Source organism: Arachis stenosperma, chromosome 5 (genome assembly GCF_014773155.1).
Source record: "Arachis stenosperma cultivar V10309 chromosome 5, arast.V10309.gnm1.PFL2, whole genome shotgun sequence".
NCBI lineage: Eukaryota > Viridiplantae > Streptophyta > Magnoliopsida > Fabales > Fabaceae > Arachis > Arachis stenosperma.
The window spans coordinates 76,025,828-76,050,005 of NC_080381.1; positions in this window are offsets into that span (position 1 = coordinate 76,025,828).

A 24,178-nucleotide genomic window follows, 5' to 3' on the forward strand; every position below is an offset into this window, starting at 1 on the left:
TGCCAAAAAAACGGTTCCCTTTAATATACAAAAACGTTGCCTTAGACCAAAGGTAACGGCCGTATAGCCAACCCCTCAAAAAGCGTTGCCTTTTGTCGGAAAGTGTTGCCTTTTATCAAAGGCAACACTTTCTCTTATTATAAGCAACGTTTTTAAAGGGTTGCCTCAGCCCGAATTTGTTGTAGTGAAATGATATAAAATTTGCCATAGTTGCCTGACGTATAGGGGCGCGCACGCGCACTTTGCGCGGACGCGCCGATGGGGCACGTGGTTCACTAAAAAAGCAACTCGTGGCCAGCGATTTCTAGCTCATTTTGGGCCCAATCCAACTCATTTCTGATGCTATTGAACCCAAGAATTGAAGGGGAAATGAACCAAGTAGTCATAGTTGAGTTTTCATCATGTTTTAGGCTAGAATTCTAGAGAGAGAGAGAGAGGCTCTCTCCTCTCTCTAGTTTTAGAATAGAAATTAGGATAAAGTTAGGTTAATCATTCTCAAATTCATCTTTCAATTCTTGTTTTGATTTCAATTCTCTTTACATTTTAGTGTTCTATTGTCTTTGTTATTCTAGTTTCTCTTGTTAATCTCTTATTTTGTCCTCTTTTATGTTTATGAACATTTGTTGATTTCAATTTTCTTTAATGCAAATTTATGTTTCCATGTCTCTTTTATGTTGATCTTGATTGTTATTATTGATTTCTTGTTCATGATAGTTATGGGTTCTTTTAATTCTTGCATTTTATGATGTTTATTTTTCTTGCACTCTAGGTGTTTGTTAAAATGCTTTCACTAGTTTTTGAGTAGTTTCCTCTACTCTTGGCCTAGGCTAAAGGAATTGAGTGACCTTGAGTCATTGGGTCTCAATGAATTGGTAATTTGAGAACCCTTGGTGATCAATTTGATATCCATTGACACTAGCCTACTACCAGGTTAATTAGTAGCGAGGTTAGAACTTATGGGTTGATGTGATCAAGCCTATTTGACGTACTTCAAGCCTAGGAGTAGATATTACGTACTTAAGGCTTTGGAAGTAGACTTAATAGGTTGGCTTCTCATAATTATCAATATATGGTTTGTAGACAAGGATGGTAATCTCAATTACCTATGTCTAGCCAAGAGTTCTTTTCTAATTCTTTTGTTAGTTCTCTTTACTCTTGGCCTAGGTGGAGTAATTAGTGACGCTAGAGTTATCTAATTCCTTTGATTGATTGACAATTAGAAGTTGCTAATTGATTAGGATACCACTAACACTAGTCTTTCCCTTGGGATTTGGCTAGGAGTTGTGGAATCAACTTGATTCATCCACTTGACTTTCCTCCATGGTTAGAGCTTAACGAAGTGGTTGCAATGGACAATTTGTGATCATAATTAAGGGGGATAACTAGGATAGGACTTCTAGTTCTCATATCTAGCCAAGAGCTTTGTTAGTTGTTAGTTTATTTTCATTACTATTTACATTCCATGTCTCTTATCCCAAAAACCCCAAAATATACTTCATAGCCAATAAGCATACACTTCATTGCAATTCCTTGTGAGATGACCCAGAGTTGAAATACTTCGGTTAATTTTCATTTGGAGTTTGCTCTTTGTGACAACCAAAATTTTTGCATGAAAGGATTATTGATTGGTTTGGAAACTATACTTTACAACGAGACTCCATTAGATGAATTCTACACCGTCAAGAATCTGATCATCAGATACTTACGTAATTCATTGGTGGGAATTTCAGATAATCATATGGAGATGCGTTGTTCCTTCTGGATCTCTGCTTTCATATTGCCTTCATTCAATCCTTCATACTCCTTTCCATGGCAAGCTGTATGTTGGGTGCACCGTTGTCAATAAACTGTCGTATTTCTCGTCTCCGATGAAAAATGCCATGCATAGATATCGTATGGCTAAACAGCTATTGGTTCTCGATCGTGCAGGAATAGGATTTACTATCCTTTTGCGTCTATCACTACGCCCTACAGTCGCGAGTTTGAAACTCGTCACAGTCATCCCTTCCCAGATCCTACTCGGAATACCACAGACAAGGTTTAGACTTTTTGGATCCCAGGAATGTTACAAATTGATTCTAGCCTATACCATGAAGATTCTAATCTCGGATTCAGATGCCCCATTGTCAGAGGGGAGTCGATGTGAATCATTGATTAGAAACCCAAGAGATATACATTCAAGCTTGTTTTCAAGTAGAACGGAAGTAGTTGTCAATCACGCGTTCATAAGTGAGAATGGTAATGAGTGTCACATAATCATCACATTCATCATGTTCTTGTGTGCGAATGAATATCTTAGAATAAGAATAAGCATGAATTGAATAGAAGAACAATAGTACTTTGCATTAATACTCGAGGAATAGCAGAGCTCCACACCTTAATCTATGGTGTGTAAAAACTCCACTGTTGAAAATACATAAGAACAAGGTATAGGCATGGCCGAATGGTCAGCCTCCCCAAATGGCATATGAATTCGAAAATAGGGAAAAGACCCCTAGTACAATAGTAAAAAGTTCTATTTATACTAAACTAGTTACTAGGGTTACAAAATTAAGTAAATGATGCAGAAATCCACTTCCGGGCCCACTTGGTGTGTGCTTGGGCTGATCATTGAAGCTTTCACGTGTAGAGGCCATCTTTGGAGTTAAACGCCAGTTTGTAACTTGTTTCTGGCATTTGACTCTAGCTTGCAACTTGTTTCTGGCGTTTAACACCGGAATAAGGAGAAAAGCTGGCGTTGAACGCCAGTTTGCGTCATCTAAACTCGGGCAAAGTATGGACTATTATATATTGCTAGAAATTGAGAGCACACCATTTAGACTCTTGTAGCTCCAAAAATTCCATTTCGAGTGTAGGGAGGTCAGAATCCAACAGCATCTACAGTCTTTCTTTAGCCTCTGAATCAGATTTTTGCTCAAGTCCCTCAATTTCAGCCAGAAAATACCTGAAATCACAGAAAAATACACAAACTCATAGTAAAGTCCAGAAATGTGAATTTTGCTTAAAAACTAATAAAAATGTACTAAAAAGTAGCTAGATCCTACTAAAACTACCTAAAAATAATACCAAAAAGCGTATAATTATTCGCTCGTCAGAGGCTGGCCATTGTTGTTATCCACTCCCTCTGGTGGTTTAGGAGCATTTCCTTGCATTTCCTAGTTCTCTTCCTCTGATTCCTCTCCACCAATAACTCCCTTTCCTCTTGATGGTGTTTTTGTGGAAAAATGAATTTCCAACACACAAATCCAACCGGCAAGTGCACCGGGTCGCATCAAGTAATAATAACTCACGTGAGTGAGGTCGATCCCACAGGGATTGATGGATCAAGCAACTTTAGTGGGTGATTAGTTTAGTCAAGCTAACATTGAAGTGGATTGTTTGAAATTGTAGCCAACAGAATGTAAATTTGCAGGAATTATAAAGTGCAGAAAGTAACTTGTATAGAAACTTAAAGAGCAAGAAAAGTAAATTGGCAAAATCTTAAATGACAAGAAATGTAAATTGGATTAAATGTAAAGGGGAGTGGGTGCTGGAAATTAAAGGAAGCAATAGATAAAGCAACTGAAAATTTAAATTGCAGGAAGAATAAAAGGATTTTGGGAGCTGGGATTCAAGAAATCAAACAAGAAATTGTAAATGGCAATCAAATAGAGAAGTAAAAGATGCAGTAACTTGCAACCGATCTCAAACAGAAAGCAGAATTGCTTGAAGAAGCAAACAGAAATTAAATTCAACTCAATTGGAAAATCAAAATGAAGATCTCAGGAAATCAAAGAGACTAGAAAACAAGTCTAGATCTCAATTCCTTCCTTGATCAAAGTAGAAAATAATCAACAGAAGAGAAATGACTCAAGCAGCAAGTGAAATGTAAATCCAATTCTCAGTTATGCAGAAGAACGAAGCATAGATGTTGCAGATGGAGAATGAAAACAGAATTCCTCCAATCTCCACCCAAGATTCAAAACAGAAATGAAAACTCCAAGAGAGAGCTATCTACTACTCCCTAATGAAGCAAGCCTTTTTCTAATGGAGCTCCCTTCTTACAAAGATGGAAATGATGCCTTATATAGGCTTTACAAAATAAAATGAAATTGAAATTAAAAAACAAATTAAATGAAAATCCTAGTTCTAGCTTGTTCTTGTGCCTTTGAGTCATGTTGAGTGGGCTTTTGCTTGCTTTGGATTTGAGGGAGAATGGGTCTTGGATGGCCTTGATTCAATTTGGTGAGGAATTGAATTTATATGAAATTGAACTTTTGGCCCATGATTATTTGCTCCCAGGAGGCTGCCCTGCCCTTGTGGAGGGCAGGGCAGGATTTGGTGTGTGCGGCCTTGGTGCGGGCGTGGTGCGCTGCAGGATGCTTGTGCGTGCGAGCTTGGTGTGTGAAGATGCTGCCCTGCCCTTGTAGAGGGCAGGGCAATGTTGCCTTGCATGTGTGTCTTGCGCACTCACTTCCTTGGACCGTATCATGATGCGCTCCTCACTCCCCTTAGGTGCTTGGTTCGAAACTTGGTGAAAGCACTTGAGGAGCAATTTTTTTCTTGATTTTCCATGAAGAGCACGACATTGCCCTGCTCTCCAAGAGGGCAGGGCAGAAAATTGAGCGCCACTTTGTTTTGGAGTGAGGCTCCAGCTTCGAGCCTTGATGGAAGCATTTTGGTTTATTTTCGCTTGTTTTTGGCCTTTAAAGATGCCTCTCGTTTCTGCCTTAATTGTACGCCAAATATGGATTGCTATATATCGTTGGAAAGCTCTGAATGTCAGCGTTCCAACGCAACTGGAAGCACATCAATCGGACGTTTGTAGCTCAAGTTATAGCCCTTTGAAGTAGGCATGGTCATGCTGTGAGCGGCCAGATTTTAACTTAGCGAAAATTTGCTCCAACCTCACTTTGTTTCATCATGATTCTGCCCTGCCCTTGGCAAGGGCAGGGCAGTGTGCGTGCTGGTTGCTTTCTTCTTTGATTTTGTCATGGGCCACGCTTTTAAAAGCGTGGCCTAAAGCTCCAAAGTGTACCCCAACTTCAAAGTGTGTCCCAAAGCTCTTTTTTTCTCCTTTTTTTGTGCTTCTTTGCTTCTTTTTCTTCTTATTTCCTACAAGATTTATAAAATTAAAAGATCAAGGAAATCTATCATTTAAGTACAAAAGGATTCAATATTTAAGCACAAATCATCAATTTATTGTATGAAAAGCATAGAAAAATAGGTATATGATGACTTGTCATCACAACACCAAACTTAAACCTTGCTTGTCCCCAAGCAAGAAAAGAATCATGCAATAAAGATTGACAATCCAAGGTCAGAAGAATAGCAACTCAATGTTCATGGTAAGCTAGTTTTCTAAGCATGCTTCAATCACAAAAGAAATGTAAATGATTGATGCTTCTATCTAGCTCAATTTATGAAATCTTTTTCTTATAATTCTTCCTTGAAACAAGCCTTTGATTTTTTTTTTTAGCTTCTCCTTTTGGGTGCTTTGCCCCATGAGTTTATAACAAAGCTACGACTTCTAAATGCTTTGTTTTCAAGTATTACCACTTGATACATAAGCACCACAAGCATTTAATTAGAGGACTTCATTAAGCTCATTTTTTTTTCTTGACTCTCTAATCATTGATGCTCAGAACCTTGAGCTTTGAGGGAGTGCTTTTGCACTTGAGCCTAGCCTTGACTTCTAAGTGTTTTGTTTTCAAGCATTTGGCTTGATACATAAACACCACAAGCACTTAGCAAATAAATTGCCATTGGTACTCAGAGCCTTCAGCTTTCTCATTCTTTCCCTTTTTCTTTTCTTGCTTTAATTGTATTTGCTTCTTCAAGGTTTTCATGATTTCAAAAGATTTCACAAAATTTACTAGATGAAAAACTTCAATTAAATAAAATCCAATGCAATTGAGCAACAATCAATCATACTAGCTTTCCAATACTTGTATGCACATGCTAAATTCTTCTTTAATTCCTTGTTTGTTTATGATCATGATGCTTTTTTGCTTTTGAACTCACAAAACTCAAGTTGGTAGTCATAATGGTACAGCACCATTTTGTAAATCAAATTCAAGCTATGCTTAGTCATACCACACATGCATACAGAAAATATAAAGACAATCATGCAATTTAAAGTGCTGGAAATAAAGGAGAGGAAAAGGAACTTTACAACCTTGTAGTTCATCTTCATTATTGTTGTCCTTTTTCCACTATTCTTCCTCTTTCCCTTGCCAAACTCAGAATGCTTGCTCATCCTCAAGCAACAATTAGAACAATGGCTATGGGGCTAAGATGGATCATGAATGTCTTACACAATGAAATGTTAGTAGCACATGTGTTTTAAGCAAGCAAAATTAAAGATAACAATCAAGGCACAAGAGACAGAGACATTTTGATTGCATAGATAAGAAGGTGTGCACAATACATTGCATAAAAAATAAGTGGCACACCAAACTTAGTGTGACACTTTCACTTGGAATTAATGCAAGTATCTTGTAAGAATTAGAACCAAATTTTGTTGCATAGCAACACCAAACTTAGAATACGACCATATGTCAATTTATTTGAATTAAAACTAAACAAAAGAAACTGTTATATGTTAAATACAATCACCAAGCCAAGAATATGTCATGAATAAGGATCTCTTGGTGATGTATTAAAAAAAACAGTCAAGAAGCAAAATAAGTGGAAGTATTAAAAATAAAGAAATAACAAAAGTAGACAGAATAATAAAGTGTCAAACCAAAAGAAAAACAACACTGCAAAGGCCTTATAATTATGCAGACAAGTGGTGTTGCTTAATGAATTGCATAGAGAATTAAGTGGCACACCAAACTTAGAATCTTAGTGTGTCACTTCCATTTTTGATTTGATGCAATCATCCAAAAAGATTGAAAACAAGTTGTTGCAAGACAACACCAAACTTAGAATATAACCATATGCCCATTTATTGAATTTAAACAAAGTAAAGAACGAAAACAAAGCAGAGAAGAAATTATACCTACGGTTGGGTTACCTCCCAACAAGTGCTCTTTTAGTGTCATTAGCTTGACATTTTGTTTTTCACTTTCTTCCTCTTCTTCCAATTGGTTAAGAGGAATGACTTCAAGGGGGGAGAAGTTTCAGCTTTTGTCCCCTTTCTTGGTTTCCTCTCAGCAAGCTTTCTTTTGAAATTAGCTTGGTTGAGCTTGCTTGCTTGATCAGGGGGAGGATTGTTTGTAGTTGACCTTTTCTTGAATATTGTCCTTGATATCTTGGTCACAATCCTCTTCTTGGTGCTTTTGTTAATTGCCTTCACTTCCTTGAATCCAAGTTTTGGTTGCTGTGTGATTGTCGGAGTGATTTCTTTATCAAGAGCCTCTTGCATTGGTGGTTCCATGAGCTTTTCCTTCATGTATTTCTCTACTTCAGTTGAGTGTGACTTCTCTTGAATGTCTTCCTCCCTTTCTTCTTCATGATTTTCCATTAATGCCTCTGGGAGGGAATCTTTGTGTTTCATTGTCACCTCAAGTGGCTCTTGTGAATGTAGAATCCTTGGCTCATGTCCAAATACTTCCACCACCTCTTCCTTTTTCACTGAAATTTCTCTTGACACAGAGGCTTCCTCATCTTGCTTTTCCACTTCCTCACCCACAAATTGGTCTTCATCCTCTCTGTTTGATGGTTCTAAGTTCCTCCTTGTTTGCTCTAAGGGCTCATTCATCTTCTTGAGGATGATTTCTTTCCAGGATTGGGGTTGTGTGTATCTTTCCACGAGTTTTCTATGTATTTCGATGGCTTGAAGGTAATCCCAATATGTTAGTTCAAGAGATGAAGGTTGAGAGTAATCATAATCAAGTGATGAAGAACTTTCAAATGAGAAACTGGAACGTGAGGGTGGATGCTCTTCCATTCTTTGGTGATACTTCCATCCACCATGAGGATAATGATATGAATCATTTTGTGGTGGTGGTTGGTATCCCATATGATTTTCTTGCTCATCTTGTGTCTCTAAAGCAAATCTCCATGAATTGGAGTGCTCAGAATGTGTATTCTCTTGGTGATAATCCCAGCCACCATTAGAGATTGGTGATGGTGGGTAATATCCCATAAAATTTGTTTGATCATAAGATGAGTTGAACTCCATTTGAATTTTGTAAAACACAACACCAAGGGAAATTGAAATTCATATCTCAAAGATGAATTTCTTAGTGAGGCAATAACTCAAACACCTTGGTTTCAACTTAGAACAGAGAACAAAAATAAATAAAATGCATGATCTAGACTTCTCACCCACTTAATCATTGTTGAGCTAATCAATCCCCGGCAACGGCGCCAAAAACTTGATGGTGTTTTTGTGGAAAAATGAATTTCCAACACACAAATCCAACCGGCAAGTGCACCGGGTCGCATCAAGTAATAATAACTCACGTGAGTGAGGTCGATCCCACAGGGATTGATGGATCAAGCAACTTTAGTGGGTGATTAGTTTAGTCAAGCTAACATTGAAGTGGATTGTTTGAAATTGTAGCCAACAGAATGTAAATTTGCAGGAATTATAAAGTGCAGAAAGAAACTTGTATAGAAACTTAAAGAGCAAGAAAAGTAAATTGGCAAAATCTTAAATGACAAGAAATGTAAATTGCATTAAATGTAAAGGGGAGTGGGTGCTAGAAATTAAAGGAAGCAATAGATAAAGCAACTGAAAATTTAAATTGCAGGAAGAATAAAAGGATTTTGGGAGCTGGGATTCAAGAAATCAAACAAGAAATTGTAAATGGCAATCAAATAGAGAAGTAAAAGATGCAGTAACTTGCAACCGATCTCAAACAGAAAGCAGAATTGCTTGAAGAAGCAAACAGAAATTAAATTCAACTCAATTGGAAAATCAAAATGAAGATCTCAGGAAATCAAAGAGACTAGAAAACAAGTCTAGATCTCAATTCCTTCCTTGATAAAAGTAGAAAATAATCAACAGAAGAGAAATGACTCAAGCAGCAAGTGAAATGTAAATCCAATTCTCAATTATGCAGAAGAACAAAGCATAGATGTTGCAGATGGAGAATGAAAACAGAATTCCTTCCAATCTCCACCCAAGATTCAAAACAGAAATGAAAACTCCAAGAGAGAGCTATCTACTACTCCCTAATGAAGCAAGCCTTTTTCTAATGGAGCTCCCTTCTTACAAAGATGGAAATGATGCCTTATATAGGCTTTACAAAATAAAATGAAATTGAAATTAAAAAACAAATTAAATGAAAATCCTAGTTCTAGCTTGTTCTTGTGCCTTTGAGTCATGTTGAGTGGGCTTTTGCTTGCTTTGGATTTGAGGGAGAATGGGTCTTGGATGGCCTTGATTCAATTTGGTGAGGAATTGAATTTATATGAAATTGAACTTTTGGCCCATGATTATTTGCTCCCAGGAGGCTGCCCTACCCTTGTGGAGGGCAGGGCAGGATTTGGTGTGTGCGGCCTTGGTGCGGGCGTGGTGCGCTGCAGGATGCTTGTGCGTGCGAGCTTGGTGTGTGAAGATGCTGCCCTGCCCTTCTGGAGGGCAGGGCAATGTTGCCTTGCATGTGTGTCTTGCGCACTCACTTCCTTGGACCGTATCATGATGCGCTCCTCACTCCCCTTAGGTGCTTGGTTCGAAACTTAGTGAAAGCACTTGAGGAGCAATTTTTTTCTTGATTTTCCATGAAGAGCACGACATTGCCCTGCTCTCCAAGAGGGCAGGGCAGAAAATTGTGCGCCACTTTGTTCTGGAGTGAGGCTCCAGCTTCGAGCCTTGATGGAAGCATTTTGGTTTATTTTCGCTTGTTTTTGGCCCTTAAAGATGCCTCTCGTTTCTGCCTTAATTGTACGCCAAATATGGATTGCTATATATCGTTGGAAAGCTCTGAATGTCAGCTTTCCAACGCAACTGAAAGCACATCAATCGGACGTCTGTAGCTCAAGTTATAGCCCTTTGAAGTAGGCATGGTCATGCTGTGAGCGGCCAGATTTTAACTTAGCGAAAATTTGCTCCAACCTCACTTTGTTTCATCATGATTCTGCCCTGCCCTTGGCAAGGGCAGGGCAGTGTGCGTGCTGGTTGCTTTCTTCTTTGATTTTGTCATGGGCCACGCTTTTAAAAGCGTGGCCTAAAGCTCCAAAGTGTACCCCAACTTCAAAGTGTGTCCCAAAGCTCTTTTTTCTCCTTTTTTTGTGCTTCTTTGCTTCTTTATCTTCTTATTTCCTACAAGATTTATAAAATTAAAAGATCAAGGAAATCTATCATTTAAGTACAAAAGCATTCAATATTTAAGCACAAATCATCAATTTATTGTATGAAAAGCATAGAAAAATAGGTATATGATGACTTGTCATCACCTCTGACTTCTCTTCTTATTCTTCGAAGAGTTCTCTCATCAATGTCACCAGAGGTGGAGACCTCTCTCCTTGCTTCTGTCTTACAACCAAAACAACAAGAACACACATAGCACTCTGTAGCTTGAGTGCAATGAGAGTTAGTAGAGACAAAGTCTCAAATATTTAGTGCTTAATCTAGACTACCACCTTACTTGATCATTATCAATCTAGATCAATCCCCGGCAACGGCGCTAAAAACTTGATGGGTGAAAAACGATTCCACACAAACTCACCAGCAAGTGTACCGGGTCGCATCAAGTAGTAATTACTCACAAGAGTGAGGTCGATCCCACAGAGATTGATGGATTGAGTAATTTTAGTTAGGTGATGAGTTTAGTTAAGCAAATAGTTGATGATTTGAGTGAATTTTGATTGACAGAAGCTAAATTGCTTGAAAGTAATAGGGAGAGGGGAAATTGACAGAATTTAAAGTGCATAAAATGTAAATTGAGCTGAAACTTAAAGTGTAAGTAATGTAAATGACTGAAACTTAGATTGCAAGAAATATAAATAGCTGAAATTTAAAGTGCAAGAAAACTAAATGGCTGAATTTAAATTGTTGAGAAACTTAAATTGCTTGAAGATTAAAGGGATTTGGGGGTTGGGATTTAGAATTGAACAAGAAAATGCAAGCTAAAGTAAATCAGAAAGTTGTAAGATGATGAGAATTGCAGAAAAGCTGAAATAGAAATGAAAATTTGTAGAAGAAACAAACATCAAGAAAACTTAGTTCAATTGTGAAAATCTAAAAGAGAAATTAAAGATCGAAGAAGAGCAATGAGATTTGAAAACAGATTTAAATCTCAATTGCTCTCTTGATCAAGCAGAAAAGTAATTATAGAAGAAGAAAAATGAAAACAGAAACTAAACTCAGATCCAATTCTTAGAACAATTGAGAAGAAAGGTGAAAGATGATTCTCAGATTTAGAATCAATGGAGCTCTTCAATCTCAATTCAAATTCCAAGAACAGATAGCAGAAGTTGCAGAACAAAAGAAAAGAAAATCAAAATAGAAAGAAAACTAGATCCAATTCCTAATTCCCCAAATGAAAATTGAAAAGTGAAAAATAAAAATAAGCTAAAAGTCCTCTACAAATCAAATGAACTCCTATTTATACACTTTCTATTTTTGGTTTTCAAAATTTAGAGTGGGCTTTTTAAATTAGTGAAGAAGTGGATCCAAGATGGCATTTGATTAAAAATGGTCCATGGGTGTACTTGTTTGAAAATGGGTTGGGGGGCTAGCTCCAGTAGAGCGCTCAGTGAAGAAAGGTAATGTAGCGCTCCCTTGCTTAGTGTGCCTCCCTTCGAGCTAAGCATGTTTCACTTTGTGCTATTACATAGCGCCCAGTTGGAAATTTCCAACATAGCGCCCCTTGCTTCCATGGTTCCCTCTTCGAACCTTGCTTGCTACCTTTTGCTAGCAATTTCCTTGTAGCGCTCAGTCAAGAGTTTCCAACGTAGCGCCCTTTCTATGCGTGCCTTGGTAAGCTTTGATCCCTCTTCGAACCCTGGCTGCCCCTCTTGGCTTCAATGCTTTGCTTTTCTTTTGTGCCATGCCCGAAAATGTTGAAATGTTTCAATGTAGCGCTCTCTTCATTTGAGCGCTGGGCTTGTTTTGCTGAGCGCTCTGTTGGAACGTTGGAGCACTATGCTTGAGCGCTTTGCTTCTTTGTTGCATTAAGCCTTGCTTCCTCTTCCCTTCTCACTACCGTTCAATTTGTGAATGCTCTGCTCAATTAGCGAGCGCTATGCCTGGCCTTGTTCTTTGAGTGCTACGCTTTTATAGTTCTTTCTTTTTTTTTATCATTTCTTCACCTACAAGTAATCAAAACAACCAATCAAAGCATCACCAAATTCACAAGATCTCTGCATTAATCATAAAATCAACTAATTCTAGCATGAATCCTATGATTTTGTGTCAAATAAAGGATGGTTGATTGATTTAACATAACCATGCAAATCCACTCCAAATCACTTACTTATAGTGCAAGAAAGTGCATAAAACCTAATGAAACAAGTGAAAAATGCTTGAAAATCTAGCATAAGATGACTTGTGATGACATGTCATCATATACCTATTTTTCTATGCTTTTTCGTACAAGAAATTGATGATTTGTGCTTAAATATTGAATGCTTTTGTGCTTAAATGATATATTTTCTTGATCTTTTAATTTTATAAATCTTGTAGGAAATAAGAAGAAAAAGAAGCAAAGAAGCACAAAAAAGGAGAAAAAAAGAGCTTTGGAGTACACTTTGAAGTTGGAGCACACTTTGGAGCCTTAGGCCACGCTTTTAAAAGCGTGGCCCATGACTAAATCAAAGGAGGAAGCAACCAGCACGCACACTGCCCTGCTCTTGCCAAGGGCAGGGCAATATCGTGATGCAAAGTGAGGTTGGAAGCAAATTTTCACTAAGTTAAAATCTGGGCGCTCACAGCTTGACCATGCCTACTTCAAAGGGCTATAACTTGAGCTACAGACATCCGATTGATGTGCTTCCAGTTGCGTTGGAAAGCTGACATTCAGAGCTTTCCAACAATATATAGCAATCCATATTTGGCGTACAATTGAAGCATGATTGAAAGGTATCTTTAAGGGCCAAAAATAAGCAAAAATAAACCAAAGTGCTTCCACCAAGGTTCGAAGCTGGAGCCTCACTCCAAAGCAATGTAGCGCTCATTATTCTGCTCTGCCCTCTTGGAGAGCAGGGCAATGTCGTGCTCTTCTTGAAGAAAATCCAAGAAAAAATCAAACTCCAAGCGCCACCCATGGGTTTCGAACCAAGCACCTAAGGGGAGTGAGGAGCGCATCATGACACGGTCCAAGGAAGTGAGCGCGCAAGACACACATGCAAGGCAACATTGCCCTGCCCTCCCCAAGGGCAGGGCAGCATCCTGATGCTTCCAAGCCTTGGCACGCAAATTGGATACCCACACAAAGTTTCCCTGCTCTGCCCTCCACAAGAGCAGGGCAACCTCCTGGGAGCAACATATGGGCCAAAATCAACCAAAATTCAATTTAATTCAATTCCTCACCAAATTGAATCAAGGCCAACCAACCCCATTTCTCCTCAAATCCAAAGCAAGCAAAGCCCACATCATCACTCAAAGGCACATGGATCAATTAAATTAGGATTTTCATTTTTGTAATTTGTTTTAATTTCATTTTCATTTTTTATTTTGTAAAGCCTATATAAAGGCATCAATTAGAGCTCGGAAAAGAAAAAGGTGGGCTCCAATAGGGAGCATTAGGAATAGATAGCTCTCTCCTTTAGTTTTCTTTTCGGTTTTGAATCTTGAGTGAGATTGGAGGAATTCTGTTTCATTCTCACTTTGAGAATTCTCTTTGTTTACTTTCTGCAGATTTCTAAGAAATTGAGGATTGAATTTGAGTTTTCATTTGCTGCTTCCATCTCTATTTCTTCTTCAAACTTGTTTTCTGTTGAATCAAGGAAGGGCTTGAGATCTAGACTTGTTTTCTAGTCTCTTTGATCCCCTGAGATCTTGAATTTCTTTTCTGAATTTCACAATTGAGTTAAATTTTGTTTCTGTCTTGATCAAGTGAGCAATTGAGCTCTTGGCTTTCCTTCTGTTTTTACTGTTTCATTGAAATTGTTAGTTTCACTTTGAGATTTGAGAAATGATCTATATCTCTTTGTTGCATCTCATTGCTCCCAATTTAATTTCCTGTGCTTGTGTTCTTCTGCAATTTACATTTAAGCTACTGTGACCTTGAATTTACTTTTCCTGCAATTTAATTTCCTTGCAATTGTTCTAAGCTTTGATCTATTGCTCTCTTTAATTTCCAGCACCCAACCCCCCTTTACTTTTCATGCAATTTACTTTTCGTGCAATTTAAGTTTAAGCTATTTTACTTTCTTGCACTTTAAGTTTCTGCAATTTTATTTTCTGCACTTTAATTTTCCTTGCTATTTACTTTCTGTTGGCTACATTTCACATATTTCACTTCAATGTTAGCTTGACTAAACTAATCACCCACTAAAGTTGCTTGATCCATCAATCCCTGTGGGATCGACCTCACTCTAAGTGAGTTATTACTACTTGATGCGACCCGGTATACTTGCCGGTTAGATCTATGTGTTTGGAAATTCATTTTTCCACAAAAACACCATCAAGTTTTTGGCGCTGTTGCCGGGGATTGAAATAGATTGACAATGATTAAGTAAAGTGGAGATCTAGATCAAGCACTTTTTCTTTATTTGTTTTTCTAACACACTAACTGTTTGAACTTTTGCTTAAACTAACTAAAACTTCATTCTAGCAATAGATTGAAGTTCCACTGGTTTTCTGGATCTGTGTGTTTCTTATTGTGTGTTTGTATGTCAGGTACAGGAAGAGCTTCCCCTATTCTCTCTGAAATTGACCAAAGAACTCTTCGAAGAATAAGAAGAGTTGAAAGAGGGAAGAACGTTATTGGAGAGGATGAATCTGAGGAGGAATTCCAAGAAATGGAAGGAGATCCATCAAATCCCAATCAACCAGAAGGAGGGGCCAACAATAACCCACAACAAAGAAGAGTACTGGCTTCCTACACATTTGCAAATGCTAGACATTGTGGGAGTAGCATTCTTACCCCTAATGTCAATGCAAACAACTTTGAACTAAAGCCACAACTCATCACATTGGTCCAAAACAACTGCTCCTTTGGAGGAGGGCCATTGGAGGACCTGAATCAACATTTATCTACCTTCTTGAGGATTTGTGACACTGTCAAAACCAATGGTGTACCCCCTGACAGTTACAAGTTACTGCTCTTTCCATTCTCTCTCAGAGACAAAGCCACTCAATGGCTAGAAACATTTCCAAAGGAAAGCATCAACACTTGGGATGATTTGGTGAGCAAGTTTCTTGCCAAATTTTACCCCCCCAAAGGATCATAAGATTGAAGACTGGGGTGTAGACATTCACTCAAATGGAGGCTGAAAATTTATACGAAGCATGGGAAAGATACAAGGCTCTGTTAAGGAAATGTCCCCCAGAAATGTTCACTGAGTGGGATAAGTTGCAGAACTTCTATGAAGGACTTACTTTGAAAGCTCAAGAAGCACTTGATCATTCAGCTGGAGGCTCATTACAACTCATGAAATAGAGGAAGCTCAGAGCCTCATTGATATGGTGGCCAACAACCAATATTTCTTTGCTCACCAAAGGCAACGCCAACCATCACAAAGAAGAGGAGTAATGGAGTTGGAAGGAGTGGATTCAATCCTAGCTCAGAACAAGATGATGCAGCAGCAGATTCAACAACAGTTTGAGCAAATGGCAAAAAGAATTGATGGCCTGCAAGTAGCATCAGTGAGTGCCACAAGCCAACCATCAACCACATGGGTACAAAATGAAGAAACCCAAGAGGAGCAACAGCAAGAGCAAGTCCAATACATGCACACCCAAAATCCCGGAACAAATGAAGTCTATGGTGATACCTACAATCCATCTTGGAAGAACCATCCCAACCTCAGATGGGGAGACAACCACAATCAAACTCAGCAACCATGGCAAAAAAACTCAAATCAAAACAATTGGAAAAACACAAACCACAACAACCAACCAAACACTAACCAAAACACATACAGAAAACCACAAAACACTTACCCCAACTCAAACCATTACCCACCCAATAACCAACCAACTAACCAAAACACCTACCATCATCCAACAACACCCCAAAACCAACCAATCTCACAAGAATCCCAGAGGATTACTAATCTAGAGCTGCTCATGGAGAAAATGATGAAGAACCAAGAATTGACAACAAAGAACCAAGAAGCTTCCATGAAGAACTTAAAAAGGCAGATTGGACAAATCTCCAAGCAGATTTCTATTGAGAGACCTTCAAGCTCACTACCAAGTGACACCATTCCTAACCCAAAAGAAGAATGCAAAGTTGTGCAATTAAGGAGTGGAAAGACATTGGTGTATAGCAACCAAGGAGCAAACAAGAAACTTATGGAGAATGACAAAGAGCCAACAAAGAAAGATGGAGCTAACAACAAGGACACAATAAGCAAGAATGTCCCAGAAAAGCTCACTGAGGAGAGCAACCGACCACAGAATCTAGGGAAAGGAAAACAGATCATGGAAAAACCAAATCCAAAACAGCAGCAAGTGGAAAAGAGTCTTTGGGTGAAGCACGTGAAGAGGTTGAAGAACAAAGTCTGGAGCACCCGCTTCCCTAAAAGTGACTCTCCTTGGAACGGTCATAGTGTCGGCACCTAGATCAATAGAAGAACTATTAGTAGTATCAATGGAAGAGTAGATAGTGCCTTCTTCGAATGACGATTCGGAATCAACCTCGGATATAGTTGGTGAATTGGTAAAAACCCTTTCACCACCTCCAAAGGCTAACTGCCTCCGAGCTTGCCTAATGTGAAGCAAAGTTCCTTCGATTTCTGGATCAAATGCGGTTAACCTCGGATCCGGTAGTGAACGCGTCATACAATGAAGGAAGTATAAAGCTCATAACAATAAATTGAACTAAACAAAGACTAATCCTAACTAGCAATCAAACAAACAAACAATCAAGAGAAAATGCAAGTATTCACATATCAACATATTCGCACTAACCAATAACATGGCACACAAATGCAACTCCCCAGCAACGGAGCCATTTTGATGAGTGATTTTATGTTGGTGTAGAATTTATCAATAAATCCAATCATGAGTTTAGTCTAAACCAACAAGCAATCATTCATCAAACATAGAAAATGTGTGTCCATAATTCATAATCAATAACCAAGAGTATTAGTCCTAAGTCGTTCTCCCTAGAAATTGCCTTGGGATGCACATCATTAGTTAAGAAGTCTTTTGTGGCTTTAAAGTTTAGTGTAAGAAATCAAGCTAATAAAAGTGGACAACAATCAATCAAGATAAAAGCCTTGGCTAAGGGGGAGAATTGGAAATTCCATTATTATAGTTTCCATCAATTGTGACAACAATTGATCATTGCTTCGCTTAGTTAACCTCTAACTATGAAGGAATGTCAAGTGAAAATAATCAACTTGAGTCACAAGTCCTAGTCAAACCCTAGGGAAGTCTAGCTTTAGTGACATACAAATCAATTAGCAATTCTCAAGTGATAATCAACAAGGGATATTAACTACTCAAGTGTCTCTAATAACTCAACCCCAAGCCAAGAATGAGGAATCTACTCCATAGCTAATGTTGTCATTTTCTCAAACAAATGGTAAGCAATAATGAGAGACATTATGAAATTAACAAAAGGCATTGAATTCAAGCTATCTAATTCAAGCAATTATCAACAATCAAACAATTGACATCAATGAACATGAAAAGAAAATTCCTCAATTCATTAAGAGAAACCAAAGTAATAAAATCCAAATCTGAGATCCAAAGTGACTTGAGAACAAAAACACTAAATTGAGAGTAGGAGAATTAGATCTACAAATTGAATCAGAGTAAAATTGAATTGACAATTTATCTCACCAAAGGATCCAAGAGAAATTGAAATGGAGAAAGCAAAAAGCTAGAGAGAAGGGTGAGCTTATCTCTCTAGAATGTAACTTCCAAAAACTAACTAAAAACATCTAAATGTGTGGAATGTGTGAATGAATATGGATCCCTTCAATCCTTTGTCTTTTTATGCCTTTTCCCGCCAGAATTCTGCTCCAAACTAGGTCTGTAACTCCCCTTAAATCGCCAGTCACGTTTTCTCTTTAAAAGTCACGTGCGGGCATCGATACGTACGTGCAACGCACATGTACGTGTCCCTGGAGTTTTATGTTGTGATCAGACAAGGTTGTTGTGGAAAATAAGAAAATGCAACAGAAAGAAAATTAGAGTGCACCTCAAAAAAGGAATTCCAAATCAAGATTCTTTGGAGGAAACAATAAGGCAAATTGAATCAAAACATGTCTTCAGTGATTTTAAGAGGATCACGAGCCCTTGAATAAAGGCAGTTTAACCCAACGGTATACGTTCATGCTCACATCAAGGAATACAAGGTTCGCACAAGGATATGTGCAAACAAGGAATAGGATTACGCAAGGTTCAATTTATTCACCAAAAGGGATTCCGAAATAAAGAGCTCAAATGCAATTTAGAAGGGAAAAGATAGGTCGGTTTGCAAGGATGGGTTGATGCTCTTATTCGTATAAAATCTCACACCGCCATCAAGAGTACCATACTTCCACAACGTTACTTTGATTTTTTGGTCCTTAAAAACTTGATTGTTCGCCCACGTCAACCAAAAATGTCCCTAAGTTCTATCAGCCCTAGCGACAATACTCCACGCGGTACAAGTGAGTTTGGTTCTAAATTTGACACTGAGTTTGACACTTTTATTCTCGAACCTTTCTCTTTGTCACAAGCTATGAGTAAACGTGTCGTCCCAATATTGCACAATATAGTTAAAGCTTTATAACCAGTTATACACTTGCCCTTATACCTCAGGCTCCCATATATGGCGTTCACAGCAAATACACGGCTTTACTGTTGGTTCTGACTCGCATCCTAGTTTCTCCCACGATGGGAATCCGTGACAATGTGTCCAAACATTCCACAAGTGTAGCATCGACCATTTGCTTTAGCCTGGTGAAACTGGGCAATGTTGTTGCGTCTGAAGTTTCTTTGACCATGAGGATGCTGAGTGGCATGTCCGTCCCTTTTAAAGATCTGGCCTCTTGGTGGAAAATACTTTCCATGACCTCTGCTACTGGTACCCTCTCGAGTATCCCTCATTATAGTCATCCTCCTAACTCAATCCTCCACAACTCTTGCCTCGTTCACCAATTTTGAGAATTCCCTAATCTCCAATGGAGCCACAACATGCATGATATCTTCCCTCAGCCCAACTCGGTATTTGATGCATTTCTAGCCCTCATAGAACTTAAGAGCGCCCTGACTTATTCTCGAGAACCTATAGAGTTCCTTGAACTTGCTAGTGTATTCAATTAAAGTTATGGACCCTTGCTTCAACCGTAAGAATTGCAACTCTCTGGCCTCCCTTATTGACTCATGAAAGTACTTCTTGTAGAAAGCTACCTGGAATAACGTCCATGTAATGTTCACATTCTGTTGGTGTAGCAGTCGGCGTTCACCTTGCCACCATTGCTGAGCATCTCCCACTAGTTGATAGGTCGCATATTCCATGAACTGGTCACACGGTACATGTTGAGTTTGCAATGCACACTCCACAGTTTGGAACCAGTTATCTGCTTCAACAGGATTTGTCGATCCATTGAAAATCAGTGGGTTAACTTTCAGAAAAGTAGCTAGAGTTCTCAGAACACCACCTAAGCTGTTCTCAACGCCTTCTCCATTTTTGTTTCTGGCTGATTGCCTTGTCCGCCGCATGGAACGAGTAGTCATAGCAGTGCTCTCTTAAATCGTGTTAGCTAAGTTAGTCACCGCCGCCGTAAGTTCAACTTGATTATCCATCGACGGGTTACCCTCATTCTCTCTTCGAGTACGTGTTTGGCCTTATCCGCGAGTTGCCATTCAAGGTCCTGTCCACACTAAACAATCGATATCAAGGTGATCAGTCTCAATATCAAAAGCCTAGTGCTTCAATTATCCCAAAAAGGCACTCACAAACAAGCATGCTATGAAATATCAAGAAGATACCCTAAATAGCATGAAAGAAAAATGATCTAGAGTATGCAATGAAGCACAATCGGTCCATCCCTCAGGCTCACGATGACGAACCGCTCTGATACCACTAAATGTAACACCCTAATTACCTTACCTCTATCCGTAAAGCAAAGATTGATCAAAGGTTAAGACAATTCTAAGGTTTATACAAAAATATATATAGAAGGAATAATAATTCTAGAAGCCCGATGAAGAAAATAAGCTTAAATACGAAATTAAAAGCGCGAATATTCACACGAAGCTATGAGCAAAAGGCACGAGATAAAGGTACAAGATAACAAAATATAAGAGTATAATAATCATAAGATACTAGCCACAACCCGCGAAGTTTAGACCGACTAGTTAAATACTGACATACAGAGTTTCAAAAGTTAAAATAGCATATACAAAATATCTCTCATGAGTAAGCCTCTAAGGTAAATAAAATACAAAAGTGAAAGTACTAATAAGATAATCAAAAGGCTCAAAAACATGATAAAGGTCTTCTGCTTTGTCACCATCAAGCAACTCACCAAGGTGGGTTACGACCTGCATCTGAAAAACAACAACAGAGTATGGAATGAGAACCAGAGGTTCTCAGTATGGTAATAGTGCCCATTGATGTAAGATATAAGACTCCTAGACGCTAGAGGCAATCCTAGAGGTTCATATCTATCATGAGATTCAAGCTTAAAACATAAGTAAATTTAAGACCTCAACTTTAAAACCACAATGGAAAGGGGTAATCTTACTTAGTGGATTTCTAATCTAATAATTCTCCGTTGTCCCACATCCGTTGCCATCCTAGCCGTCCACTGCCTTCTGAACCTCCTCAATCCCAGTAGAAGACACAAATAGTACAATGCAAGGAAAACACAAGTATAAGCATGTATATCAATAAATTCAAGTAGCAATTAACCATGTTATACAATTAGGCAAGCAATTTCAAGTCGGCAAAGCAAACAAACAGATAGAAGATGCACATGATGAATGTCTGTCCTATTGGCTGTGATATTACATTGTCGGTTCAACTCCCAACCCGACACATCTCCATAGAGATGTCGCCCTTCGGTCTCATATTAGGAACCCCCGAGATATCTTGCTCGGATCACGGTCCAGGATGTCAGTGCCTGCACTCTATATTGATTCTGAAGGGATGCGAGCGGGATACTCTTGCCATGGACATCACATCTCAGTGTAAGCGGGATAAACCAAATGTCCTTATGTCGCCGCCGCGACGTCGACAGGCGGGATTAACCTACTATCCCTGCTAAGCGCACATCGTCTCAACGATCTCATTAACCGCGACCTCGACAAGCAGGATTAACCTATTGTCCCTACCAGGTGCATAGTGTCTCAACAAATCTCAGTTTAGAAATAGTACTTCAGTGGTTTTTTAAAATCATTTAATTCAGTACTCAGTAGGTTACCACTTTCACCATTTATTCAGAACTCATTAATTCACCACTTTCACAATCTATTCAGAGCTCATTAGCTCACCACTTTCAATGTTCATTGTCAATAATTACCAATACCATACTCTGCCTTCTTGCTTAACCAAAACTGTCCTCAGTACTCTAACTACTGCAGACGGTTTGCATTATGATAAGTTACTGATAGATCTGTTTTTTGAAAATTTATATATTAATTAAAATTTATTTACAAATATCTATTTTATCATGACTCGTTACATTTAGCAGAGGAAATTTATTTCATATAAATTTTTAAATACATAACTTTGTAGATAATAGAATTCTAAGCAACATCATCATTAGCTTTTGGTAATAATTTAAAAAGAAGCACTCTTCAACTTACTTGAACAAATCCCGAATCCCAGTCCATAATGGTGACTTTCGTGTAAATCTGTTTCTTAAATCTGGCATAATGGTGACCTTCACATAAAACTCCAAACTGGTTCTTGAATCTACAATAACTGACCCAAACACATAACTGTACTCATTAAAAATTAAGAAGATGAAATATAGATTATAATAAAAATTTATACCAAAAAATAAAAAAGAATGAAGAAGAGTTTTAATTGACTTCCTACCGTGGAGGAGTGGAACTTGAAGCTGTCATTCACCGACTGGATTATAAGGATTCCTCACCGTACAACAGAATAGCATATGCCTCGTTGGAAGCTCCCCTCTCTCGAACGACTTTCTTCTTCAGTGGCTGATCTAGTATCCACAGTGGCCTCCATTACCACCATTGCCTCATTCCTCCTTCTTTCCCCCTCACTACTCTATTTGCTTTCGCTCTCTTGCATTCGATTCAGAGGCAGCTATAACCAAACAGTTTGCATTATGATAAGTTCCTGTTAGATATATTTTTTGAAAATTTATATATTAAGTAAAATTTATTTACAAATATCTATTTTATCATGACTCGTTACATTTAGCAAAGAAAATTTATTTAAAATGAGTTTTCAAATACACAACTTTGTAAATAATAGAGTTCTAAGCAACATCATCATCAGCTGCTAGTAATAATTAAAAAAGAAGCACTCCTGAACTTACTTTTCAGTGGAGAAAATTAAAAAGGATGAAGAAGAGCTTTAATTGACTTCCTACCATGGAGCAGTGGAACTTGAAGCTGTCGTTCACTGAAAAATGGATTATAAAGGATTCTTCTCGAGTTATAACGAAATCAAACAACAAAATAAAGAGAGAACTAACCATCCTCTATTTGCAGCAACCATCGGCGAAGGAATGGCTACGACGGCGTTCTGAGGTAGAGGCAGTTCTATGGATCCAATAGCGGCAGTAGCCTTCATCACTGCCGTCATCTCATTCCTCTTCTTTTCTCTGTCGATCTAGCATCCTTCTCGATGACCGTCGTTGTCATCGCCACCCTCTTCTCCTTCTTCCTTCGTGCTTTATTTCTTCTCCGACCTTTTCTTTTTCTCTTCTCTGCGGCATGGAAAGAGAAAGACTGGTGCCAACTACTCCCCCTATCAAAACTGGCAACTCTCTCTCTTTCATATTCTCTTCTTGAAAGTCCTGAAACAAAATCCTTTTTAAATTTGAATTTGAATCAAATCCCGCCCAATTATTTTTTTGGATTGAAAACGGTGAAGTGCCCAGCATTAAAAACATACATTTGTCAATCATACACAGCTCCAAATGTCAAACACAGAATGCTCCACGTGTCGAGCATGAAATGCTCCACTTGTCGATCACAGACCTCCTTACTACTCTCCTATTATATATTAATAGATGGTAAGAGTGATTAAACGTGGGGCTATAAGGGGGAGATGAGTGTACGTATGCCTGTGCGCATTTAATTGGTTAGGGAGTACATATATTATATAATACCAGTGCGTATAAAATAAGAGACATAAGACTAGGGAAATTATATATAAGTAACATGAATTTTATGAAATATTAGAGATAAAATAACACTTTAAGATTCAAACATAATATTATGAAAATTACTTTTGAAACACAGAGAATTTTATTTATTAATTTATCAATGAGTTCAAATAATTATTTTTAATTTAATTTATAAAATAAACATACTAATCATATTTTATAAAATTTAACCTAAATCCAAAATAATAATTATTTAAATTAAATTATATAATATTTTTATTACTAAATTTTAATTTCAAATTATATAAAATAACCAATTATAGAAATTACACAAGAATTGTAATTAACTTAACTCAAAATATTAATAAAACTAATTTAATTATTCTTAATCGATTAATTTATAAAATAAGATATCAAATTAGTAAAATAAATCATAACCTTTTCGGAATAAAAATTACTTAGATTAAATTATAGAATTCTTTTTTATTTTTCAATTACTAAAAATATACAAAATATTCCATTATACAAAATTACTTAAGAATCTTAATTGGTTTAAAATGAAATTATCTCCAAATCTACTTAATTATTTCTAATAAAATAATTTCTAAAATTATAAAGTTTAAACTTAATAAAATAAAATCACAATTTATTCATAATTATATTTTCAAAAATGCGGGATGTTACAATGCATGCTTATGGGTGGTATGCGTACACATGCAACCCCAGACTTAGAAAATTTTACAAAGTTGCAGAAATTAATTTTAAGCCCCAAACATTAAACGTTCATAACTTCCTCTACAAAAATCCAATTTCTACAAACTTTATATAAATTTAAAGATTTTTCAATAAACTTTAATTTAAACAAATTTTTAACAATTTTTGA